At 32.1% G+C, this 26859-nt stretch overlaps 1 long non-coding RNA gene and 1 pseudogene across 4 annotated transcripts in view; one reads left to right on the top strand and one right to left on the bottom strand.

Annotated features, from left to right (window-relative positions):
* LOC306670646 overlaps positions 1-26859 on the top strand; it is a 667486-nt gene that overhangs the window by 125080 nt on the left and 515547 nt on the right. The gene's annotated exons all lie outside the window — the stretch shown is intronic.
* Positions 4365-4954, bottom strand: LOC306638284 (high mobility group protein B1-like; annotated as a pseudogene). The gene has a single exon. The product of its transcript is annotated as a high mobility group protein B1-like (transcript).

Genomic DNA, 26859 nt, shown 5'->3' with positions numbered 1-26859 from the left:
TGGACTTAATACCTCCCAGCATTGTTTTTTTGGTTTAGAATTGCTTTGGTTATTCTGGGTCTTTCTTTTATTCCTCCAAATCAATTTTAAGACTGTTTTTTCTAGTTCTATGAAGAATGCCATTAGTATTTTAATGGGGATAGCATTGAATCTGTATATTACTTTTCGTAATATGGCCATTTTATCAATATTAATTCTGCCTGTCCACAAACATGGGAGGTCTTTCCATCTTATGCCTTCAATTTTTTTCTTAAATAGTCTCTGGGTTTCGTTGTAGACTTCTTTCACCTCCTTGATTAGATTTATTCCTTTTTTTTAGGCTATTACAAATAGGACTATTTTCTTTATTTCTTTCTTAGCAGATTTATTATTGGTGGAGAAGAAAGCTACTGATTTTTGTATGCTGATTTTGTAACCTGGTACTTTGCTAAATTTTAAAATTAGCTCTAGCGGTCTTCTGGTGGAGCATTTTGGATAGTCTAAGTATGGAATCATATCATCTACAAATAGTGATAATTTGACTTCTACATTTCCTATTTTTTTTTCTCTTGTCTGATTGCTCTAGCTAGAATTTCTAGCACTATATTGAACAGGAGTGATAAGAATGGACATCCCTGTCTTATTCTAGATTTTAAAAGAAATGCTTCCAGTTTTTCCATATTCGCCATGATGTTGCTTTTGGTGTGTTGTATGTAGCATTTATGACATCGAAGTATGTTTCTTATGTCCCTAGTTTCTTCATTGTTTTTATCATGAATCATTGCTGAATTTTGTCATAGGCTTTCCCTGCATCTATTGAGATGACTAAGTGATTTTTGTCCTTAATTCTGTTTGTGTAGTGAGTTGCATGTATTGATTTGTATAAACTATCCTTGCAACCCTGGTATAAAACCAGCTTGGTCAGAAGCTTGGTCATGATGTGCAAGCTTCTTAATATGTTTTTTAATACAATTTTCTAATGTTTTTTAAGGATTTTTACACCTAAGTTCATCCATGTTATTGGTCTATCATTTTCTTTCCTCGATGTTTTCTTGTTTGGTTTTGGTATGAGGTTGATCCTGGCTTCATGGAATGAATTTGGAAGGGCTCCAAACTATTCTGTTTCATGGAATAATTTGAGGAGCATTGGTATTAGTTTTCATTTAAAGGGTTGGTAGAGTTCAGCTGAGAATTCATCAGATTCTGGGTTTTTCTTTGTTGGAAGACTTTTTAATATTACTCCTTCTATCTCATTGCTAGTTATTTTCATTTTAGGTTTTCTAGGTTCTCTTGATTTAATTTTGGCAGGTCATATGTGTCTTGAAATGCATCAATTTCTTCTAGGTTTTCCAATTTATTACAGTATAAGATTTCAAAATAGTCCCTAATGACCCCCTGAATTTCTATTATGTCTATGGTGATTTCTCCTTTTTCATCTTCAATTTTATTAATTTTTTCTTTTTCTTTTTTTCTTTTGGTTAGTTTTTCTTGGGTAGGGCTTACCAATCTCGTTTATGTTTTTGAAGAACCAACACTTTGTTCATTGATCCTTTGTATTTTTTACTTCTCTACTTACTGATTTTGGCTCTGATCTTATTTTCTTCCTTCTATTGGTTTTGTAAGTAGTTTTGTAATAGGTCCTTAAGATGCATTATTGGATTTTTTATTTGGAATCGTTCTAATTTTCTTATGCAGGCACACATAGCCATAAACTTTCCTCTTAGGATGATCTTCATAGTGTCCCAGAAGTTCTAATATGTTGTATCCCTATTTTCATTTGCTTTGAATAATTTTCTTAATTTGTCACCTTATTTCTTCTATAACCCATTCATTATTCAAAAGTATATTGCTAAATCACCATGTGTTTACAAAGTTTCTGTAATATTTTTCATGTTAATTGCTAATTTCACTAAATTATTATCAAATTATATGCAAGGAATTATATCCTTTTTGCATAATGTAAATTTCTGCAGGTAGAGTTTACTCAATATTAAGAAATTTGAGAGTTATTTCTAAACTGCCATTCAAATATTTTCATTATTTATTTTCCCACCAACATGTGTTCTATCTATTTCCTATATGCTCACTGGCCCTGAGTATTAGGTAATTTTTAAGTTTGTCAATTTGATAAGGGAAAATGGTATGTTTATATATAAGAATGAAAAAATTTTCATACATTTCTTTAAACATTTGGTATTCTTCTGTGTGTCATGTTTTCATATCCTTTGACCATTTTCTATTGAGTTATTTGTATTTTTAAGATTAAATTATCTCTTGTTTCTTAAATTAGGTTTTCTTCTGGAATGTATTCTTCAGATATATTTTTATGCTACATATTATTTTTCCATACTATTTTTACATAGTTGTTTAATTTCATTTCGATTGTACAAGTCACTGTGTAGTCTTTACTATGTGCTTAAATACTTTGAGTAAAAGCTCCATGTCACTCTTTTCACCCCATGTGAATCCAGTTTAATTTCCCTTCTGAGCTTTCATTTCAGGATTAAAAGTTTGCTTTAACAGTCAGTCAGCTGAGGTGCTGTTTCTTTATTCGCCTACTTTCACCTTGTTTTCTCACCACATTTTAAACAGTAAAGTCATTCAGTTTTGCTATTAACAGTAATAGTCTAGAGCTGGAAAATAGGGACTAAATGTGTGCATGTTTATATGAATATTTCCAGCCTTTTTTCTCCTCAGATGACTATATATTATTTATTTATTCTTTTGTTGTGCATTTTACTGCATATTTATTAGTAAGAGTTATTAGCTTTGGTAAATTATCATGGTTTTTGTCTTCCTTTTTCTATTTTTCTTTCGATAAAGAATAAACAATGAGCATTGATCCTCACCTTTCCCTAGGAAGAAGCATGGAAGGCTTTCTAGTATTGTATTTAAAAAAGAAATACTCCTACTCCCATATCAAGATTTTCACACTTCTCAGTAAATGTTTTTTCAAACTGAGGACTAAATTTGTTGCTGTTTTTAAAGGATTTTGTCTAATCTGTTTTTTTTTTTTTTAAGAGACAGGGTTTTTTTCTTTAATTTTTTTTTAGTTATAGATGGACACAATACCTTTATTTAATTTATTTTTTGATGCTGAGAATTGAACCCAGTGTCTCACACATACTAGGCAAGTGATCTATCACTGAGCCACAACCCCAGCCCCCAATCTGTTTTTTAAAAGAACTACTTCTATTGGGAGAGAATGTTGCAAATTAAGAGTTAGATTCCTTGTCTTTCTCTGTTCTTCCCTGTGATGATTCTAAAGTGATGGAGAGAAGACGTGACCTTTACATCTACTAATTATTGTTCAAGATATTGCGGGAAGAGAAAATGAGAAAAATTCCATCAGAATTTGATTTATTTTAGTTTGAAAATAATAAAATACAAAATGTTTATATTTTTATTTTTTTAAATTTTAATGGGAAAGCCCAAATTTGCATATGAGATAATAATATAATAAATCTGTGTCCATCGCTCAGCTTCACTGATTATCAATGTGAATATCCAATTGATTACACCCTTCCTCCAGTTATTTTGAAGCAAACTTAAGATACATAAGTTACTTTCACAAAAATGTCAGCATACATATTATGTATATAGACATATACACACATACACTTCAAAATTTTTACATTTATATACTGGTTTTGTAGTGCTGAGATTGAACTCAGGGTCTTTTGTGTTTTAGGCAAGTACGTACACCACTACTTAGCTATACAACCAACCCCCAAATAATATAATTTTAACAATTTCTTTCTTCTTCTTTTTTTTTTTTTTTTTGGTCCTAAAAGTGTTTTCTAGAGAAACTGTTGACTTTCTTGTAAATTAGATTACCTTTCCTATTCATTTGTGGTCTATTTCATAACTTTTTTTAATTAAAAAAAAATTGTCTTTACTTAGAAGCATTCAGAATGTCAACAAACAACTGCAACTTTTTTTTTTTTTTTTTTTTTTTTTTTTTTTTTTTTTTTTTTACAATTACAGAGTGGTATTCAGTTAACAGAATAACAGTTATCTCATATAAGCTGCATCAGAGACAACTGAAGATGAAAAACTACTGTCCCCATAATATATATCTCATTTTGTGCTGTGCACTAACAAGAACTTGTTTTAAATTTCCATGCCAATTTACAACCCCCATACTGTACCAGGCAAGGTTAGTGGCTATTGAATATACCACAAGGACAGGGCTATCTAAAGACACATTGGGTAGTGTATTAACTATACAAAAAAAGACACCATACCATTTAAAAACAAATCTTACTCAGCCTTATATTTCAGTTTTTTTTTTGTTTTTGTTTTTGTTTTTCTTAAAAGGAGTGAGCTGTATACAGGGGGGTTAAATGCTTTATAGACAAGAAAAAAAGTGTGCTAGAACCAAGTTATTCATCATTAACATCTTCATCTTCTTCATCTTCATCTTCCTCCTCATTCTCTTCATCTTCCTCTTCTTCTCTGTTTTTCTTGCTTTTTGACAACTCCCTTTTTGCTGCATCAGGTTTTCCTTTATCTCAGTATGCAGCAATATCCTTTTCTTTTTTTTCCTTCAGCTTAGCAGCTTTCTTTTCCTAAAAGCAGTGGTATTCCACATCTCTCCCAGTTTTTTTGCAACATCACCAATGGACAGGCCAGGATGTTCTCATTTGATTTTTGGGCAATACTCAGAACAGAACAAGAAGAAGGCTGGCAGAGGCTCTTGGGTGCATTGGGATTCTTGAACTTCTTTTCTGTTTCCCCTTTAGGAGGGATATAGGTTTTCATTTCTCTTTCATAGCAGGCCTTGTCCACCTTTGCCATGTCTTCAAATTTTTCTTTCTCTTTAGCAGTCATGGTCTTCCACCTTTGATCACTTCTTAGAAAACTCTGAGAAGGTGACTGAAGCATCTGGTTGCTGCTTCTTGTGCTCTTTGCAGCAAGTTTGCACAAAGAATGCATATGATGACATCATGCCTCTTGGCTTCCTAGGATATCCTTTGCCATGTTTAGTTGTTTTTCCTCAGCGAGGCACAGAGTCGTCCAGTGCCCTTCTGGCTTTTACTTGCCCCGGTGCTGTCTCTATGGAGCTCAATGTACTGCAATGGCTATTTCATAACTTTAATGAAAAAAAAGTACAGGAACAGAGCACATTTGCAAACTTTCAAACTGCTTGACTTATTTAGGCCCTAGCCTATTATATTTTAGTCATTGAAGTATTATGCATGTGAATTCTGCTCAATAAGTATTTATTGAGATTTTTTTCTGTGAATCATACAGTTTTCCAAACTTCTGTCTACCAGGAGATGTAGCAGTGAATATAAAAGTTGCTGTGTGGAGCTTGTAGTCTAGTGTTTGCCATAGAGGGATTGCTCTAAAACTCAAAGCATCTAAATTCTTTTTTTTAAGTCTGTAAATCTAAGTGTTTTGTTTTGTTTTGTTTTGTTTTAGTTTTGGTCTTTCTGTTTTTGTTTTTCACGTGAGCTTTCTTCTCATCAAAACATTGGCTTAAGCATAATGTCAAAGATTCTGGCAAAACAAAACAAGACAAGACAAAACAAGCTCTTTATTGTATTGCCTCACTTATAAACTTATAAAGTTACTGTCACTTTATAAGAGCCTGAGAAAAAAACATTTTAATGAAAACCTTATTGGCTGTTTTAATGACATCACATCTTGTAGTTCTGTTGTGAGACACAGCATGGAAGGAGTGGGAAGATGTCTGGCTCTAGATGTTTGCTTACCTGCTGTGTGATGGGTCTCAGATGCCCCATACACTGTTGCAGGTAGAAATCATTGCTAATTATTTTAATGTAAGTTTGATTAGAATGTGACTAATTACATAGGAGAGTTATACAAGAAACTTAGAACGGGAATATTCTAGACCTGTGAATTAAGATAAACAGCATGAAGGAAAATAAGACATGATTTTTGCATAGATAAGGAAACATACTCTTTTATTTCTATACAATGGGTAAATACATTTACTTTGGACTGAGTTGTCAACCAACAGCTTCAAGAAAAGTCATGATACAAATTAATAGTTTAATTTGGTAATTTTTTTGCAGAAGGTCAAGAAATAGAAACAGTGTAACATGCTGTTACAGAGCGTTATAAATTGAACTACTGCTGAGGAAGAATGGAAATATGCTAACTCTAATACTTTCCTTTGATTTCTTTCATATTAAAGAATTTAAAATTTAAATTATATACTATTGCATCTATATCATCACCAATTTATAATTCCTTCAACAAATTTGTAGTGAGTAAATGTTATGTTATGGACACTGGTAGGGTTTGAGGATACTGTGATAATGAAATGAAGAATGACTTATGAGTTTTATAATCTAATTTCAGTAGAAATCTATTTATCCATCCATCCCCCTCACACATACATGTAAATATACACATGCACATACTGAAAATCACAAATATAAAAATATTTACTTTTTAGTAATGCTATGAATCATAAATTATGGTTACATTGCTGTTTGCAAGGAATATCTACTTCATTGAACTACGTAGTTCAGTGACTTTCACCAAATGTAATCCTGTTTATACATAAGGGTTTTGTTTTTTCTTTTTTCTCTGAGAGTTTAATTAAAAATTGATTCATTGTATCCATAAATGTTACTAGGACTCCTTATTTTGTGTGAAGTTTATGTGAACTAATATCTTCCATTAGAAAGTTGATTGAAAGATGTTTCAGTTGCCTGAAATTTATGGCATCAAGGATAATAGTGATTAGTGAGATAGAAATATTACATCATTGGATTAATCACATTTTTCCAGAGTGTCGTCACTGTCCTTTAAGTGAGGAAGGGAAAAAAAGGTCAAGTTAGAAAGCTTTTAACAAGTAAAACTTGTCCAGGGACTTTAAAGGAAAGTAATTTTCACAGGATTACTTATGCCTTCAAATAAAATTATAAAAACAAACTAGAAGATTATATATATGTGTGTATATATATATATATATATATATATAGAGAGAGAGAGAGAGAGAGAGAGAGAGAGAGAGAGAGAGAGAGAGAATGACATCCTCTTATTTTTTTCCAGATGATTCTTTGCATCCTTTGTTCTTTGATCTCCACATGAACAGAGGCACATAAAGTGGCATTGGGGCTAAGAGTGCTAGATGTCTTGGCATTCATTAACTATGGCAATTAGCACCATTTATATTGATAAATTCCCAAGATGAAAGCATGATTTGGACTAGATAAACAAAAAATGATGATGGCATTTGTGAAAGTAGAATAACAGTGACCGAGGGGAAACAAGAAAGAAATACAGCTCACCTCAAAAGACTTGGAATATTTCAAAAATTGATTACATGATAAGATCATTTCAACATAACTACAATTCCCTGAAGACTTATTAATGTTTCGGTAGCATTAAAGTAAAATGAAAAGACACCAGGGCAGTGTGCTTTAATAGCTTGCTGGCTTGAACCCTGATACATAATGTTCTTGTAATAGTTTATGGGTGACTGCAGTAAATTGGTAGCGAATGTTTTCCATTTTTTTGGCTCTTCATATCAGATCTGCTCTTAAAGAACATTTTGTTCTCAGAATATTATGAAGGCAATTGATCTAGTTTAGAAGTTGCTTGACAATTTTAATACAGTGATAACTTTTCTTCCCCCCCAAGATTGTGTGACTTTTGACTGAGGTCAAATTACAGTTAGTTTTTACTTGAGCAATTTGCTGTTATATTTCAATTACCCTGATTAAATATTTTATAGCTACAGCTACAAAAAAACCTAATTTTTCTTAATGCTTTGGTTATGCTTATCTATTTAAATAACAGTTTAAATATGTCCTTTTTCTTGACAACAATTTTAGATTGGCTATTTTTGAAAAATAAACTAATGTGTTTGTTAACTGATTTATGATCATATTTAAGGCTTATTTTTATGTAAAAATAAAATTATGATGTGTCAAATGAAATAATAGTATTTTAAACAAAGTAAAGTTAAGAATTACTTATATTTAGTGAATGGAATTATCTCATGGGATTCCCTGCAGCATTTAGTGCATGCCCTGTGTTTTAAGTTCTTTACAGCAACAAATATTCATGCTGTATATACAACAAAAAAGAAGTTACACACTTAATAGAAATAGAAATGTCAATATTAACATTATGCCCATGAACAATTAGAGAATATCTGAGTACTTTATTCATTCTTTTATTTTTTGGTGTGCCTTTAAAGTTTCATGTAAAATTATATTACAATATTAATGGACTAGTGGTGGAAAGGCAGTTTGGAGGAAAGTGAAATACATCTGGTTATATACTGAATGCAGGTTGAAGATGTCTGAGAAAAATTTATAGCAGCAAAGTGCAGTCTCTCCTTACTAAGGTACAGGTATCCAAAACCTACAGAAAGAGTCACTTGCTTATATACAAAAGCAAAGATAAAATCTTGGTCAGTCAGAAAGCATGAAAGAAATTACATTCTGATGAAGTAAAAGGGGGAAAAGAAGAACAAATAAAAAACAAAAAAGAAGGGAGAAGTTAAGAGATAATCATAGAGGAAATAAAATGTCTCAACAAAAATAGGAACAAGAAATCAGGATGTTTTAATGTAGAACAATATTTTAATGTAGAACAACCCAGAGGACAGAAAAGCATTTCCAAATTGAGTGTGCAAGAAGCAGAGAGTATGATTGGAAATGAAGTATTTGCTGCTTCTTATAAGATTTGAAAGGAAGGGAGGGGGATGGGAATGGGAGAAACAGTAGATTAAATTAGACATGACTTTCCTGTGTTCATATATGAATACATGACCAGTGTAACTCCATGTCATGTACAACCACAAAAGTGGAAAGTTATACTCCATGTATACAGGATATGTCAAAATACATTCTACTGTCATGTATAACTAAAAAGAACAAATAAAAAAATTTTTTAAAAGAGTTGAAGGGCAAGACAACTCTACATTAGAATTAGTTACATTTTTCTCAAATGTATTTTTAAGCAAAATCTGAAAGACAAATATCTTGAGTTTGAGCCACCTGAAGTACCCATATTATGTTACCACTTTACCTTTGGAGTCTTAGTGATGATATTTAAAAAAAAAGATAAATCATATTTTAAAATTGATGTGTGTGTGAACATGGTTATGCTACACCTATGAATTACTGAAACTAAGACTAATAACAACCATTGTACAGTCAATTTAGCCTTAGTGTCTTAAAAACACTTTAAAATGTTTTGTTAAATCCCATGAAAAACACTTCAAAATATTTTGTTAAATCCCATGAAAGTAGTTTCAACGACAAAAGTTTCAGATCTTTGCAAATAATAATGACTTCAGAGACATACAATGGGAACACTGTAGTCAGGTCTAGACAGATTTAGATAAATTAATGACCCAACTAGTTGACGGTGGCCACAGTCTTTAACTTTGAGTAAAGGAATCTTAAAAGCAGTTCAATAAAAAATATTTTTCTTTTCTTTTTAAAACTATTTAATTATCTTTTTTGAGGATGATAAAGAAAATGAAATCTAGGGAATTCATTGGACTATACTCTTTATATTCTCTCTCCAGTGTGTAAATCTAGTTTGTCTCTACATGCTTATTCATCCCTTTCTTTAAATAAACACATATTATACATATAATACATGTTCTTTATACACACACACACACACAATTTCCTCTTCCATTTATGCTCATATTGTAGTCTTTTATATATTTATTTAAATATTGGGGGGTAGATTATTTTACCTCAAATGATTTTATTACTGATGAAAGATTTTCTTCTATTAAATGGCACTTTCTTTTAATAGCAGAATGAAACAGAACATTCTTGCTACAGCATACCTTTGTATGGTTGGATATCTTATTGATTACAGAACTCTCAGTTACTTTAAATTTTTACTTTTAAATTTGTATGGACTGTTAGATGGAGTAAAGGGCAGAATTTATCAAGTATCAGGTTCTCCCAACTCATCCAGTTATTACTCAGAAAAAGAATAGTTATGAATTTCCTATAAAATACTCTAAATTAAAAATAGCATTGTAAAACTATGAGGAAAGACTCAACCAGCATCTAAAATTTAAGGTTGCTTTAGGCCTCAAGATAAAAATTTCCATTAATATGTAGAAAAAAATAACTAAAAGAAAAAAACCCTACAGTCCATGACTGCATTCTCCTCTTTACTCCAACTAACAGCCTATAAAAAATTTAATGTACATTTTAAATATAAAGAAATTATAACATCAGTTAATTTTCTCATGGATCAGACCTTTGGCATTGTACTAAAAATTCAGTGGCAAACCCCCAAATCACCTAGTTTTTGCATATATTATCTTCTAGAAGTTTTATAACTTTGCATTTTACATTTAGGTCACTGACCAATTTGGAGTTAATTTTGGTGTAAAGTATAATATCAGTGGTTAGATTAATTTCTTTTTCTTTTTTTCCTTTTGCACGTGGATATCCAATTATTGAACTCTTTGTCCAAAGAATTGCTTTTAGTCCTTTGATGAAGATTATTTGACATATTTGTGTGGTTCTACTTCTGGAAACTCCATTGATTTATTTGTCTGTTCACCAGCGCTGCATACTGTCTTCATTATATTAGCTTTATGTAAGTCTTGAAGTTTGGTATTGTCAGTCTTTGGACTTTTTCTACTTCAGTGTTGCTGTGACTATTATGGATCTTTTTTCCTCTCCTTATAAACTTTAGAATTAGTTTATTGGTATTAATAAAATAATGGAACTTTTATTGAGATTATGTTGAATCTCTAGATTGAGTTGAGAAGAATTAACATTTTGACAATATTACATGTTTCTGTAATGATCATGGAACATCCCCTATTTAATTAGTTACTTTTCAATATCTTTGATCAAAGTTTTATATTTTTCTTCATAGAGATCATACACATATTTGGTTAGATTTGTCTTAGAATTTATTTAATGTTTTGGTGCTAATGTAAATGGTGTTGTGCTTTTCATTTCAATTTTCAGAAGTTAATTAGTATTTAAGTAATGACTTTTGTATGCTTTTAATACCTCTCACTTTCTCTTTAAAAAAAAAATCCTTAAGCAATTGTAAATTCATTAAATTGCTCTTTGCTTCCATATGGATCTCAATTTTTCTTTTTACATGTAATTGGAAAACAAGAAGTTCCCCAAAATAAATTTATAATATTACTTTTGGTCAGTAGTTCATGTGCTTTATTTGAATGTTTGTCTGGAATATATACCAAATGTGGAATGATGTGTTTCCAGCATGTTATAAGGATGATCCATATATTCCAGTGGAAATAAGAGTAGTTCTGTTATTTTTTTTAAGATAGAAGTTTATAATTTATCTTGTAATTTTTTTCTGCTTTTTTTCTTTTAAAGCATATTTAACAAACCTAGAAAACACTGAAGAGTATAAAAAAATTTCCAGAAGTCTCATACTGGTAATATTTGGGGACACTTGATTTTGTGTTTTTTGTTTTGTGGCAAATGACATTGAATTTAGAAAGTGTCACTTTAGATGTAATTTTCCTCCCAGTAATGATCAATATTTGGGTAAATATAAGATGAAAGTTTATGCTCTCTTCCAAATATAAACAAAAGTGTGTCACCGCTAGTATTGATAGAAGAACTCTGTCAGTGAAGGAAGTTAATAGTATTTTCCTGTGCTTTTTGAGACTGAAACACAGTTTTTGCTATGTATCCCCAGAATTTTCTATTGACCTAGTTGTAGAGTCTGTAGTTTTCTTTACAAATATATGAGTAAATTTTCTTTGAGAACCATTCACTCATGGATATGTCATTTGGAATCTGGTAAATTCTTTTTGGCACCATGACCCTGAGTGACAGCAAGTTGAGTGTGAATGAAGTTATTATGAGTCACAAAGAAGGTAAAGTATAGTTATTTCCAAAGTGTTGACTTCTCTTTGGGAATCTTCACAACCTCAATATTGAGAGGTCTTGACAGGCCAATTTTTATTTTGAATTTAGTCAGACTACCTGGAGAAAAAAATTGTTGAGTTTTTTTCGAGGGCTTGTAAAACTTGAAAGGATATTGATAAGTAAAGACTCACAAAATACTTCTCTGAAGAAAAAAACAGGCCACCAGGCTAAGAGTTAAACTTTTCTTCAAATCTTATACTTAAAATCTTTCATTTAAACTTTCTGTTAAAGACTTTTTTGGAGATGGGGGGCTAGAGATATTTGGTTTTGTAAACTAATGATCTAATGTACAAAATTTTTAAAAAATTAATTAGTAGATATTTAAAATATAATGTACTACAATTGACATTTAAAATCATCTGCATTCAGATTTGTTATCCTAGAATCTTTAGAATTACAATATTACTTAGAAATGAAAACAGAAGACTTTTCCTCCTGTAAGCATTTTAGAGTAACTGCTCAGTAACTATACATTCCAGGTTAAATATACAATCCATGGTATTGTCAGGTAGATTTCAGATAGACAGTGGCCATCTTTGAGATAGCACTTTGTACTGTTTATTTTTTTAATTATAATGTTTTAATTGACAAATACCATTTGTATATATTTATGAGGTACAGTGTGATGTTTTGATTCATGTATAAATTGTGTAGTGATCAACTCAGGGTAATTAGCATATCCTTCACTTCAAACGTTTATTATTTATTTATGGTGAGTACATTCTAATTCCTCTCTTCTAACCACTTTGAGAAATATGGTGTATTATTATCAATTTTATTCACCTTGCTGTGCCATAGAAAACCAAAACTTATTCCTCCTATCAAATAGTTCATCAGTTAAAGATGTGTCAAGAAAATGTGGTCTACTTATACACAGCAGAATAGTATTCAGCCATAAAAATAATAAAATCCTGTCATTTGCAACAACATGGATACCTGGAGGACATTATGTTAAGTGAAATAAGTTATGCACTGAAAAACAAAAATGCGTGACCTCACTCCTAAGTGAATTCTAAAAATATTGATCTCATAGAAGTAGAAAATATAACAGTGGTTACTAGAGACTGGAGGGAATAGTGGGAGGAAGGGAGAGGGAAAGATTGGTCAGCATGTCATGTCTGTTCTTTTTAAAAAAAAATCACACAGAATAGTCTAGGTCATTAAATGAACTCAGGTTTATGCCTTAAATAAAGATTACAACATAACAAATGCAAGTGAATTCAAAGTTGAGGCTTACTTTTTCAATTCTATTTTATTTAATTACACAATAACTTCAATTATCATTGAAGAGTTTTTGTTGTTTTTATTGTTGTCAATGACATATCTTTTGACAAAAATACCTGTATATTATGTATTGTAGAGGCACTTAAGAAACAATAATAGCAAGACTTATTGGACAGAATAGTGGATGAGAGAAAACAAATGCAGATAGGAACTTTCTCTGTAGGAAAAAGAACACTTCCAACTCTATTTTTCCTAGTCTAACGAAGGCATAGTACCATTTTTAAGTTTATCAACATAGTGACTGCATTCCAAGGGCAAGATAGTAAAAATAAATACTTCATCTTGAAAAAATTAGAGCAAAATTTTTTCTGAGTAATACAGTTCTTTTTGAGCGAGAAATAGGATATTATATAAACTAAAGGTTTAAAGAAGTAAGAAATGTCCTATTACAATATATACTTACTTGTATTTTCCCTGGGAGGTTTTAAGTTTTTTTTTTAAATTCATTTTTATTGTAAACAAATGGGATACATCTTGTTTCTCTGTTTGTACATGAAGTGGAGGCATACCGTTTTTGTAATCATACATTTACCTAGGGTAATAGTTTTTGATTCATTCTGTTATTTTTTCCTGCTCCCCACCCCTCCCACCCCTCTTATCCCTCTATACAGTCCCTCCTTCCTCCATTCTTGCCCCCTCCCACCCCCCATTATGTGTCATCATCTGCTTGTAATAGGGCATATCAATCTCAAAGGCAGAATCCAGGAGGGGTATCCAACCCAGATACAGATAATAGGGAAAGGCCCAGCTAGAGGAAAAGATGTGTTTGTTGAAGTTCTTACTACCTATTTTCCTTTTTTTTTTTTTTTTTTTTTTTTTAATGGCAGTTGAGTAGTGTCTCTCTCTCATTGTAAATAATACTGTGTTAGCCAGCCTTATCAAGTCATTTGTCACAATAGTGGGCCTCACTGTTACCTGTCCAATGAGCAGGTTTGATGTGGTTTATCTAGAACCCTCCACCTCTAAAGTTTTATGACATGTGACCCAATGCAGGTGATGTCAGTTGGCAGATGGTAGAAAGGCAAAAATACACGTGTGGAGCATTTCTCCCAACACATAGGCATGATTTTATGTATTTCACCCTTCAATAATCAGCATATGTATAAGGAGATTCAATTAATTAATCCCAGTTTTCATTCCAATAAAGCATAATTATGGTAAAAAAAAAAAGAAAACTCATAAGCTGCCATAAATTTAGTATAAAATAATTAATTTTTACTTTTCTATATGGTGGCCTTAGTTGAAGACTGAAATGTCATTACAAAAGTGTTTTCCTGTTTTGAGGTGTGAGTCTCTTATAAACAATATACCATTGTAATGGTTATAGTATATTTGTAAATTGAACTTATAAAGAATGCTTGACATTTAGATGCTGGTCATATATTTGTGCTTTATCATTAAGACGATTTTATTCACGTGTTTCAAATAAATAATTAAACTTTTATTCTTAAAAAAGGAAGTAAGAAATGTTTCATTAAATTTTATTTAGCAATGATCACATTTGTTGATTGGAATTTGAAGTTCATATATGTACAGAGTGTACAAGTTCATTGTCTCCATCCTTCTCCTTCTCTGCTGCATCCTTCTTTCCTTCCTTTTCTTTTCTTTCTTCACTGCTTTGTCTTCTACCTCACATTCTCCTTATTGATTCTATCCACTCTTATGGTCTCAGTTACTAACAGTACCAAATTACCTATGAGATATTTCCATTTAAATGACCGGTAAGTAACTCAAAATAATAGAAACAAACCCCAATTTTCCCCGTATCAGTGAATGATACTACCATCTGCCTAGAAATCCAAGTCAGATAATCTTATGACTTGTTTATCCTCCACCTGTCTCTCCAATTCCCCATTCAATCAATTACCAGATCCTTCCATATTTACATCCTTGAATCCATCCACTCTTATCCATCTCTATTCTGAGCCTTTATACTTCACCTTAATTACTGTAATAGTATTCTAATGCTTCTTCTTTCTCCAGTCCTGTACTTTTCTGATCCCATTTGAACTGGAGGGAATAAGGGGATGAAACGTGAATTGGGTTATAAAGCATTTATCACTTAATACTTTTCAGTAACAACCCTCCTGACTTCCAACTCTATTACTCTTAAGATTAAGTCTGAACACTTTTTCATATATTTATTAATCACCTGTTTATCTTCTTCTGTAAAGTGTCTGTCCAGGTCCTTGGCCCATTTATTGATGGGGTTCTTTGTACATTTGGTGTAAAGTTTTGTAAGTTCTTTATAAATTTTGGAGATTAGTGCCCTATTTGAAGTGCACGTGGGAAAGATTTTCTCCCACACCGTAGTCTCTCTTTTCACATTATTGATATGAAAAAGTGTCCAACATCTCTAGTAATTAGAGAAGTTCAAATTAAAACAACTCTTAGATTTCATCTTACTCCAATTAGAATGGCTATTATCAAGAACACAAACATTAATAGTGTTGGAGTGGATGTAGGGAAAAAGGCACACTTTTACATTGCTGGTAGAGTTGCAAATTGGTGCAAACACTCTGGAAAGAAGTGTTGAGAATCCTCAGAAAACTTGGAATGGACCTACCTTTTCACCCCAGCTATCCCACTCCTTGGTTTATACCCAAAGGACTTAAAATTAGCATACTACAGTAACACAGCCACATCAATGTTTATAGTAGCTCAATTCACAATAGCTAGATTGTGGAACCAAACTAGATGCTCTTCAGCAGATGAATGGATAAAGAAATTGTGGTATATATACACAATGGAGTATTAATCAGCCATAAAGAATAATAATATTATGGTATTTGCAAATAAATGAATGGAATTGGACAATATTATGCTAAGTGAAATAAACCAATCCCAAAAAACCAAAGACTGAATGTTTTCCCTGATAAGTGGATGTTGATATATCATGGAGGTGAGGGAGTTGCGGGTAAGAGAAGAATGGAATAACTTCAGATTACATAGATGGAAATGAGTGTGGGGTGGGTATGAAAAATGGTGGAATGAGACAGACATCTTTACCCTATGTACATGTATGATTACACATATGGTGTGAATCTACATCGTGCATAACCATAGAAACGAAAAGATGTACCCCATTTGTGTACAATGAATCAAAATGCAGTCTGTAAAAATAAAAAATAATTTTAAAAAAGATTAAGTCTGGTCATTTCCAGGGTTTTCAAAAGGAGAAGCATATGACTTTAGAAAAGGAGCATAAATTTTTGGGTGTGTGTGACAAAACACTTCTGTATCTTGATTTTTATGGTGGTTATATGTGTACATGTGGTAAGATGTAGAATCATATACAAAAATGAATCAAAAAATGAGTGCATGTGTACATATGCTGATGAAATGAAGTAAAGTCTGTGGTCTAGTTTTATTGTGCCTGTATCAGTTTCCTTGTTTCCATAATAAAGTGATGTAAGGTGTTGACAATGTGGAAAGCTGGGCAATGGGTGTTCGTGACCTATCTATACTAATTGGCAATTTCATGTGTGTTTATAATTAGTTCAAAATAAAAAGATGTTAATTTGCTTGAATAAAGTAATCATCTTCACTCTGCATATGACAACAACATGTTATACACCTCAAATATATACCAAAAGATAAAATGAAAACATTTATCACTTTTTCTATGGAAAACATTGAAAATTCTTCTAGATTTTTGTGATCTACAGAACCCAGTCACTATCTATAATCACCCTACTGTGCAGTTGCACACCAGAACGTTTTACTCCTATCTAACTATAACTTAGTATCCATTGATCGGCTTTTATTTCTTTATCTTGCCTAGTTGTTTTGGCTAGGACTTTCAGCATTATGTTGAATACAAGGAATGAAAGTGAATATCCTTGTCATGTTCCTGAATTGAGAGTGAAAGCTTTCAGTTTTTCCCCAATCAATACGTGAGTACTGGCTTATTGTGTATGGCCTTTTTTTCTTTCCATTCCATGATATTTATTTTTCCACTTAAAACATTGTCCTGACATTAGACTAATACATATGTTTTGTTAATTTTTTTTATCACTGCATTAATGTTATACATAATACTGAAGTTCATTTTGACATTCATAAGTGCATATAACATAGTTTGCTCTATTTCAATTCCCAGTACTTCTTCCTCTCCTCCTTCTCCTTGATCCCTTCATATCTATTCTATTGGTTTTTCTTTTATTTATTTAGTGTTTCAAATTGGTGTATTATAGTTAAATATAAATTTGGAATGACTGTCCAAACCTATAATCCCAGTGACTTGGGTGGCTGAGGCAGGAGGATCACAACTTCAAGACCCACCTCAGCAACTTAGTGAGGCCTGAAGCAACTTAGGGAGACTCTTTTAAAATAAAAACTTAAAAGGACTGAGGATGTGACTCAGTTGTTAAGCACCCCTTGGTTCAATCCCTAGTACAGGAGAAAAATAAAAAACAAAAAAGAAAATTGGAATGAATTGTTATACGTTCATACATGAATGTAACATACTTTGGTCATTTTTATTCTTATGTTGAGTTTTGTTCCTTCTATACCTTATTTGTGCAGTACTGTCATCAGTAAGGCATGTGTAATTTTATCAAATGCCTTTTCTGCATATATTTAGATGATCATGTGCTCACCTTGTAAATGTGGTGTATGATGTTTATTGATTTGTGTATATTGAACCATCCTTGCTTCCCTGGAATCAGTCCTACTTGATGATAGTGAATAATCTTTTAAATGTGCTCTTAAATTTGGCTTCCTATTATTTTGGTGGGATTTTTGCATCTATGTTCATCAAGGATATTGGCCTGTAGTTTTCTTTTTGTTCCTTTTTTTTTTTCTTTTCTTTTTTTCCTGGTTTTGATATCAGGGTAATACTGGTTTCATAGAATGTTTCTGGAAGAATCTTCTACTCTTTGTTTTTGTGGAAAAAGTTAAGAAGTATTGGTATCAGTTCTTTTTTAAATGTTTGGTAGGACTCAGTAGTGAATCTGTCTGGTCCTGGGCTTTTCTTTGACAAGAAACCTTTTATTACTGATTCAATCTTATTAATTGTTATTGGTTTGCTCACGTTTCCTATTTCCTCATGATTCAATTTTGGTAAGGAGGATGTGTACCAAAATTTGCCCATTTCTTCTGTGTTATCAAATTTGTTGGCATATAGTTGTTCATAATCTCCAATTATCCTTTTTATTTCTGTGGTATTGTTGTAATCTTTCCTTTTTGAGCTCTGATTTTAAATCTTTCTCTTTTGTTCTTGGTGATCTAGCTACGGGCTTATCTTTTCAATGAGCCAGCTCCATGTTTTGTTGATTTTTGAGTCTCTGTTTCATTTATTTCTACTTTAATATCTCTCTCCTTCTACTAATTTTGGGTTGGGTTGTTCTTATTTTTTCCAGTTCCATGAAATACAGTGATAGATAGCTTGTCTTGAACTAGATTTCTTTGCACTGAAGTTTTTTTTTTTCTTTGTTTGTTTGTTTTTTTTTTTCTTTAAATGTTAGACTACTCCTGGTGGATAGTTCAGTATGTCTAAATGAAAATAGAAAAGCAGGTCTAACAGTAACCAGATGTCCTGAGATTTAGAATGGCACGCTAAACCTAGCAACCTATATAAAGCTTTTAAAAACTCACAATGCTTGTCATTTCTTATTTTTCTTTTATGAACTATTTCAAAAATATAATAAAGCAGAGTCAATAAAATAAACACCAAGTAGCCATTATCCATAATTTTAAAATGTTAGCATTTGACATATTTGCTTGAGATATTTTTTGCACAAATTAATCACTGCAGAAATTGTTGAAGTCCCCTCCTGGTTACAATTTCATCATTTTTTTTCCTGGAGGTGACCACCTTCTTGAGGTCAATATGTATATTTGCATATATTTGCAGTCCATATTTTGTTATTTTTTATATTTTTATTTTATTTCATTTCATGCATGTGTATGCATGCACACACACACACACACAAACATGCACACCCATAAACATTTAGTAAAATTTGTATACTTACAAATTTACATAAATCATATCTCTCATCATAATTCCATGGTTTCCAATTTGTATCCCAAGGAGCTCCAAGAGTGCCACAGGTGTGCTGCAAGATATTTAAAATTTTCAAGAGGAATATAGCAATATTCAACATTTGTCAGAAACACTAATTTGAAGTAGTTCACAGTTTCAACATTTGATTTCAATATATTCCTCTTGATGGTACCTGCAAAGCTGAGTTTTGGCAGTTGCTCTCATAAAAAGCATGTAATATATGAAAACAACATAGACGGGAAGTATGAGTGGCAGTGTCCTACAGGCACACACATCCCAATAATAAGTAATTAAAGGCTCTGAGGATGAAATGAAAACAATATTTAGTTACTTGTGCTTATTGGGGACTCTGAGAACTGAGAAATTTGGGGTCATTCTGCAACATATTTTGTTTTCCACTTGTCATTACATTCAGTGTTGTATGTTAGTACCTATAAATCCAGGCACTTTATTTTAGCTGCAACACATGCTGCTCTGTGCTTTGCCATTGTATGATTGAGCCCACAGTTCATCCAATTCCTAATACTGAACATTTAAATGTTTCTTTCTTTCCATCCCCTTCCTTTGCTCTTCTTTCTTTATCTTGCCTCCCTTTCCTCCTCTCTCTTCTTCCCTTATTTTTTCCTCTCCCTCCCTATCTTCTTTCTTACTTTCTTCTAAAATTGTCAATTGCAGTCAGTATTACAGTAAACATCTTTATAAACATGGGCAAGCCTCTGTATTTGAATTGTGGGATTCAGGGAATGCACTTTGTAACTTTACAATATAACAAAAGAGTGCTTTCCAAATGTATCTGCGTTTCCCATTCTCCATTCCCTTTCCAGCTCTACATATTGACCACGGTGTGCATTTTTTGATTAAAATAATGGAACAAAAGTGTATCTAGGTAGTATTTTAATGTTAATTATCTATTTGTTTTAAGTAAAGGTGAACATCTCATGTTCTTGTTGTCAAATCAAATTTTATCTTAATTTTTTATGTTCTTGCAGCAGTTTTTATAATAATGCTTGTCTTTTTATTTTGACTCATTTTGTTATGTACTCTCAATATAAATGCTTCAAAACTTGCCTGTTTTGTAATTATCTTCTCTTAGTATATTGCATGTTTTTTAATCTACATTTATAGTTTTGGGTTTTTTCTTGCCATTGAGAGAATTGATGGTTTTAAAATTTAATCTCTGAGTATAGTTACATCACTTAATGTATATTCTGATGTTGAATAATTCTTACATTTCTGAAATAAATTGTATATTTACATGTTTACATTTATATATGTTCACACATGCTTTTCTTTTTTAGGTTCGCTCTGATTTTATTTAGAATCTTTGCATTTATATTCTTAAGTGAGATTGGCATATGGTTTCCTTTCTCATGCTCTCTAGATTTAGTATCAAGATTTTATTTGCCTCAAGAAATTAGTTTTGGATATTTATTTTTCTTTTGGAACAATTTATATAAAGCTGGAATTCTTCATTCCTTGAAGACTTGGCAGGATTCCCTTTTAAATCATATGAGATATAACTCTTTTGTAAGTAGATTGTTTTCACCATCAACTATTGATCATATTTTTTTCAGGTTTTCTCTTTTCTTATTATTTCAGCTTTGCAGGAATTTTCAGGAAATTTCCAGGAAATTTCCCATTTCATTGGCGTTTGTAAATGGATTGCTATTTAGTCATTTTCTTGTGGTATTTTAAACCTTTCTTGTATCTTTAGAGATACATTCTCTTTATTCCTAATGTTTTAAAATAATGTTTCATTTTCCTTCACAAAATTTTAATGATTAATTTTTTTATTTGTTCTAATTAGTTATACATGACAGTTGAATGCATTTTGACATATTGTACACAAATGGAGCACAATTTCTCATTCCTCTAGCTGAACATAGTGTACAGTCACACCTGTAGTGTAATCATACATGTATATGGGGTAATAATGTCCATCTTATTCCACGGTCTTTCCCATCTCTACACCCCCTCCTCCCCCAACTCTCCCCTCTGCACAATCCAAAGTTCCTTCATCCCCTGCCCCCCATTATGGACTAGCATTCACTTATCAGATAAAATATTCAGCTTTTGGTTTTTGGGATTTGGCTTATTTCCCTTAGCATGATATTCTCTATTTCTACCCATTTACCTGCAAATGCCATAATTTCATTCTTCTTTAAGGCTGAGTAATATTCCATTGTGTATATGTACCACATTTTTTTTTTTTTTTATCCATTCATCTGTTGAAGGCATCTTGATTGTTTAGCTGTTGTGAATTGGGCTGCTCTAAACATTGATGTGGCTTTGTCACAGTAGTATGCTGACTTTAAGTCCTTTGGGTATAAACTGAGGAGTGGAATGGTGGTTCCATTCCAAGTTATGTGAGAAATCTACACTGCTTTTCATAGTGGTTGCACCAATTTGTAGTCCCACCACAATTATGAGTTAATGACTTATTTTTGATCAACATAAATTTTATTATTAGGTTGAATTGTGGCACTTTCATGTATCTTGTTATTTGTCTTCTTAACAAATTTTTATTTTGTTGATCCTCTTTGGTATATTTGTTTCATGTCATTAATTTTTGTTCTAATCATGTTTTTTCCTTTTCTTTGTTTCACTTTACTCCAGTTATATTTGAACTTTCTGATTTAGATCCTTAACCAATTAACTTTACCTATTTAAAAAATCTAATATATGCATTGAAAGTCGTGAAGTTTCCCCCAAGTACCACTTGAGCTGCATCCCACAGGTTTTTGATATATATTGCTGTTGTTGTTGTTCATTTTTAATATTTAATATTTCCATTATGATTTTTTATTGACTCATGGGTTATTTATGAATGTATTTTTAGCTTACAAATATATAGGACTTTTTATCTTTTTGTCTTAATTTCTGATTTTATCACTTTATTGTCAGACACATTGTATAATACCAATTCTTTGGTTAATATTGAGATTTCAGTAATTTCAAGATCAACAATTGTTAAGTTTTATAAATATATTAAGTTCATTTGTATTTGTTCTTTTTAGATATATGTGACATTAGTTTTGAGGTAAAAAGTTTCTACTGATTAGTTTTAAATTATTAATTATATGTATGGTTTAAAACTTTTTTATCTTTACTAATCACTATTGTTATATCTTCTGCCTTTTGACTCACTCCTTTTCTTTGTATAGGCTTCTGCTCAAATCTTACCTATTTAGAAATTCTTTTTCTAAATACCATTTCTCCATCTTTTTACTCTATTTTCCTATATTCTACACTTTCCTTGTGATCTTTATTAGTATTGTACACTATGTTTCATATTTGTGCCCACTGTCTTCCTTAGTGGAATGTAAACTTTCAGAATACAGGGATATGTTTTATTGACTACTATATCTTTAAGGTTCAATATAATATCTGCCTAAAACATGCCTTTGATGGATACTAGATTCATGAACAAAACAATAGCAGGTTTTGATATTATTTTGGGTTCATTTTCAATTGAAGGAGATTGTTTTCTGTGTGAGTTTTGTATGTTCTTCCAGGATGATATAGTACTTCCTTCTTGCCTGTGATCCAAGATCTGAACCCGTTCTAGTCTAAGGAAAATCTGATTATCTTGATGTTAATTTGCCTTGGGTTTTCTGTCGTAAGGTGCCTATAATATATAACTGGGTTTGATTATTTTCCCAGAAAGCCCCAAGTAGACATTAAGCTTTATTACTGCAATTCTAGTCTAGTCTGTAGACTCCTACTTCAAATCTTTTGGGTGGGTGTCTATTAAAACATAATTCTTAGGTGCTCTTTCACTCCTTTCAATGACTGCAGTTCTTGTCTGTTGCCCCACATTAGTGTTAATGCTCTATACATCAACCCAAATATATCTCAGTACATGTGATTGTGATGCCCTGGGGGACCACCAGGTCAACAGTACACTGTGGGCTATACCTTTGAGCTGTATTTTCTGACATCCAGTGATTATTCTTTCTATCTTTTATAACTTGGTTCACTCGTTAATTAGCAAAATTATACTTAATACCTGTGTATTTGAAAAGAAAGAGAGATATGGCCACATCCATTGAGTCAGCCTGTCTTTACAAGGGAGAAGTTGAAGAGTTTAAGTTGAGAGAGTGATTATTACAAAGAAAAAATAGTTTAGGAAATGAGAAATTAGGAAGAAGATGGGAAGTGGTGATTTTGCATCAATAATACAACTTGAATCTAGAAAAGATAAATCTTTGGGAAGTTTGGTTTAAGTTTTTTCATTGAGGCAGATAACTATAGCAGAGGTAGATACACTATTCCAATTCTAATCTGCTCTCCCCTTCAACTTTTCCTCTTTTAACATGTAGCTATACTAGTACTTTTTGGTGAAATCTAAGTGAAGTTGAGAGGTTTGTACTTGCACATAACTTTTGGTACTTTGTTTTGTACTGTACTGTGGTCCTTCTGAATACAGAGTAAATTATTGTCAGTTTGATTGTGTATGAAAGCTTCTGCTTTATCATGTGATATTTTCAGGAACCCAGGATCAACAAACCTCTGTTCTTTTGGAAATGTTTTTCTTTGGCATGCTGAATATGTAGCAAGAGCCCAGGTAATAGAACTATTCAAGCTTCACAAGTGAGATGTGAACACTTCATCCTCTTTTGCAAATGTTGCAACATTTTTGATTTTCCTTCATATCAGGATAAAGAAAGAATCTTTCTAATTATTTCTTTAATGAATTGGTTTATGGAGCTTCTGAAAATGTTATTTTTAAGATAGGTTCAACAATCTTATTCCTATTGTGTGATGTAGTGGTAAGCTTTTTGAATTCATCATACCTGGGAAGGTCAAGCATTTTATGACCTCAAAAAGCCTGATCCTTGTTTTGTGCAGACAATAACCTAAATGTTCCCATTATTTAGAATGGATATTTCAGCCATCTCAAGGTTTACTTTTACTAGGATTCTCAAGTGTTTTCATTTGTTGAACACTGAATATAACTGAAGCAGACTTTATAATATCAAAATCTTGCTTTTTACATATATGTCCTTATTTTATTTAAAAATCTTTGTTGTATGATATGCTGATGTAACTTAATAGTAAACTTAGATGTTGTAGCTTTAACAGTTTTGCAAGACACTAATTGAAGCAGAAAAACCATGTTTTGACACTATATATTTTAGAGATTCATGTAGTCAGAGCAAATAAAGCAGAATTGGATGTTAGAAACATAGAGTACAATTTATTGGTTAAAATGAATAGATGGACTGATTTCTTAATGAAAGCTGATTGGCAGTAGAATTTATTATAGCAACTGTAAGATGGAGAATATAAAATGATTGTGTTACTAATTAATAAATAATGTATCTCATGACAATGTGGATCAATGCACTATCATTTAGAATCTTTACAAAATTTCAGTTTAATTGTGTAGCTGTTTTGGTTTTGGAATGCAATTCTGAAAAGCTTGTAATGAGTTTAAAATACCTTTGAAAATAGCCACCAAAGAGAAACAGGAAATCGATATTTAGTATATTTTGGATATATAAAGGTATATTCTAATCGGGAAATTTAGAAGACCTGAAAGATTTTGAAGGAAAAACAATTCTTATAATGAATATAATGCAAATGTAATTTGAAATGGACTTACAGGGTATCTGACAACATTCTCAGAAAAACACCGGAAGAGAAGTCAGTAAACATCTTAAAGACAAAGAAATCATAAGCAATGAACTAGATGAGTTCATTACAAACAAATCATGTCTGACAAAATTAATAGTTGTTTAAAATAGAACTGCAGAATTAACATCGATAAAGGGAATGTGTTTTTTGAACTTCAACCAAATGTTTGTTGTAGCTTTTCAAAAATAATTTTAAAATTATGACATAAATAATGTGATGGATGGAATATTTATGGAAAGACAGTGAATCTATGCAAGTTCAAAATATAATACTGAGTACAGTCCCAACTTGATTGTGGAATTAAGCAGTGACAAGGATGACCTGAGGAGTTCAAGTTCCCCATAATCTCATCCAACCCCCACATACTTATTGTGTTAGTCAGCTTGTCATTGCTGTTACCAAAACACCTGACCGAAACAATCTAGAGGAGGAAAGATTTTTTTGGCTCATGGTTTTGAAAGTTTCAGTCAATGGTCAGCTGGCTCCATTGCTTTGGGCCTGAGATGAGGCAGCATATTGTGGTGAAAAGCATAGCAGTTAAAAGATGCTCACCTCATGGTATCTAGGAAGCAGAGGAGCAAAGAAGGACCAGGGTCAAAATACACTCCCCATGGCATGCCACCCCCCACCCCACCCCCAGTGACCTACTTCTTCCAACCATGCCCTATCTGCCTATAGTTTCAACCACATTTCAGTAGTCCATTCAAATGATTAATCCATCAAATGGATTAATTCACCTATGAGGTTAGAGCCCTCATCATCCAATTATCTCCCCAAAGCTGTACCTCTGGGCATTGCTAAATTGGGAATCAAAACCTTTAACCCATGAACTTGGGGAGACATTCGAGATTGAAACCATAGCACTCATATAATTCATGTAAAAGCAGTGTGTATGTCACATGAAGGTAGCTTCTAATGCAGAATTTCATAATACTTCCACCTGGTTAAATTTTACCATTAAATCCCTATAGAGAAATTCTGTAGTCTTCACTGATAAGTTAAATATGGGTTCCACAAGTCTGTCCCATCTTCTGTTTGTCTAAACAAAATTTTACTGGCATACAGCCATGCTCATTTGTTTATGTATTTATTACCAGTGGTTGCTTTCACACTCTGTAGGCACAGTTGAGTGGTTGAGACAGATACCGTAGAACTTGCAAAGCCTGAAATATTTATTATTTGGTCTTTTACAGAAAAAGTTTACTGATTCATGGTTTAAAAGAATGATTTTTGTTTTTTACCTGTAGAAGCATTTGAAATGTCAAGTTGAGGTAAGCAGAATATTTTTATGTTGTATGAAGGAAGGATTGAATTTGTACATGTTACTACACTGAAGGTCTTGTCTCCCCTGGAATATTACATCGTTCATGGGGATTGACCCATCCATTTGGTAGTAAAGGTTCAAAATGAGATGTGTCAACATCATTGCTTTCATTCAGTTGTTCTTGACATAGTAAAAGGAGAGGATGACTCATCAAGGGCTTAGAGGGCGCACATGGAGGGAACAATGGCTGAGAAAACCATGTTGTTACTCTAATGCATGGAGACATTGTAGGTGTAATTCTACAGCAATCTGTGTTTTTAGCACTCTTTCAAAATAAATGTCATGAGAATGATCTTGGATTTTCTCTCATATGTACTTATGTTAGGGACAGGACATTTGTCAGCCTAATTAAGTAAAAAAATTACCTTCTGCATTGTAGGTGCTTGATAAATATTTATGTCTTGAATATTAACTTCCTAATGATTTTTATATATTCATTTATTCATTACTCAGATATTTGAGTGCTTACTGTGTGCCAGGCATGACACCTAAGGGCAAGTGATTTGGCAGTAAACAAGACACACAGTATATCTAATGTAGTGAGATAGACAGTGAATGAGTTTATATATAAATAAAATAATTGTAGATAGTGATAATCTGTGAGGAACAGAAATCTGGAGAGTGGACTGATGAGTGACTTGGTTCAAAGAGATTGGATAATGGGATAAAGAGTAATGAGGTGCCATTTAAGTTGAGAACTGAATGATGAGAAGGGAAAGTCATTATAAAAT

The sequence above is a fragment of the Sciurus vulgaris genome, assembly GCF_902686455.1.
Source record: "Sciurus vulgaris genome assembly, chromosome: 10".
NCBI lineage: Eukaryota > Metazoa > Chordata > Mammalia > Rodentia > Sciuridae > Sciurus > Sciurus vulgaris.
This window is presented reverse-complemented; position numbering and strand designations above follow the sequence as displayed.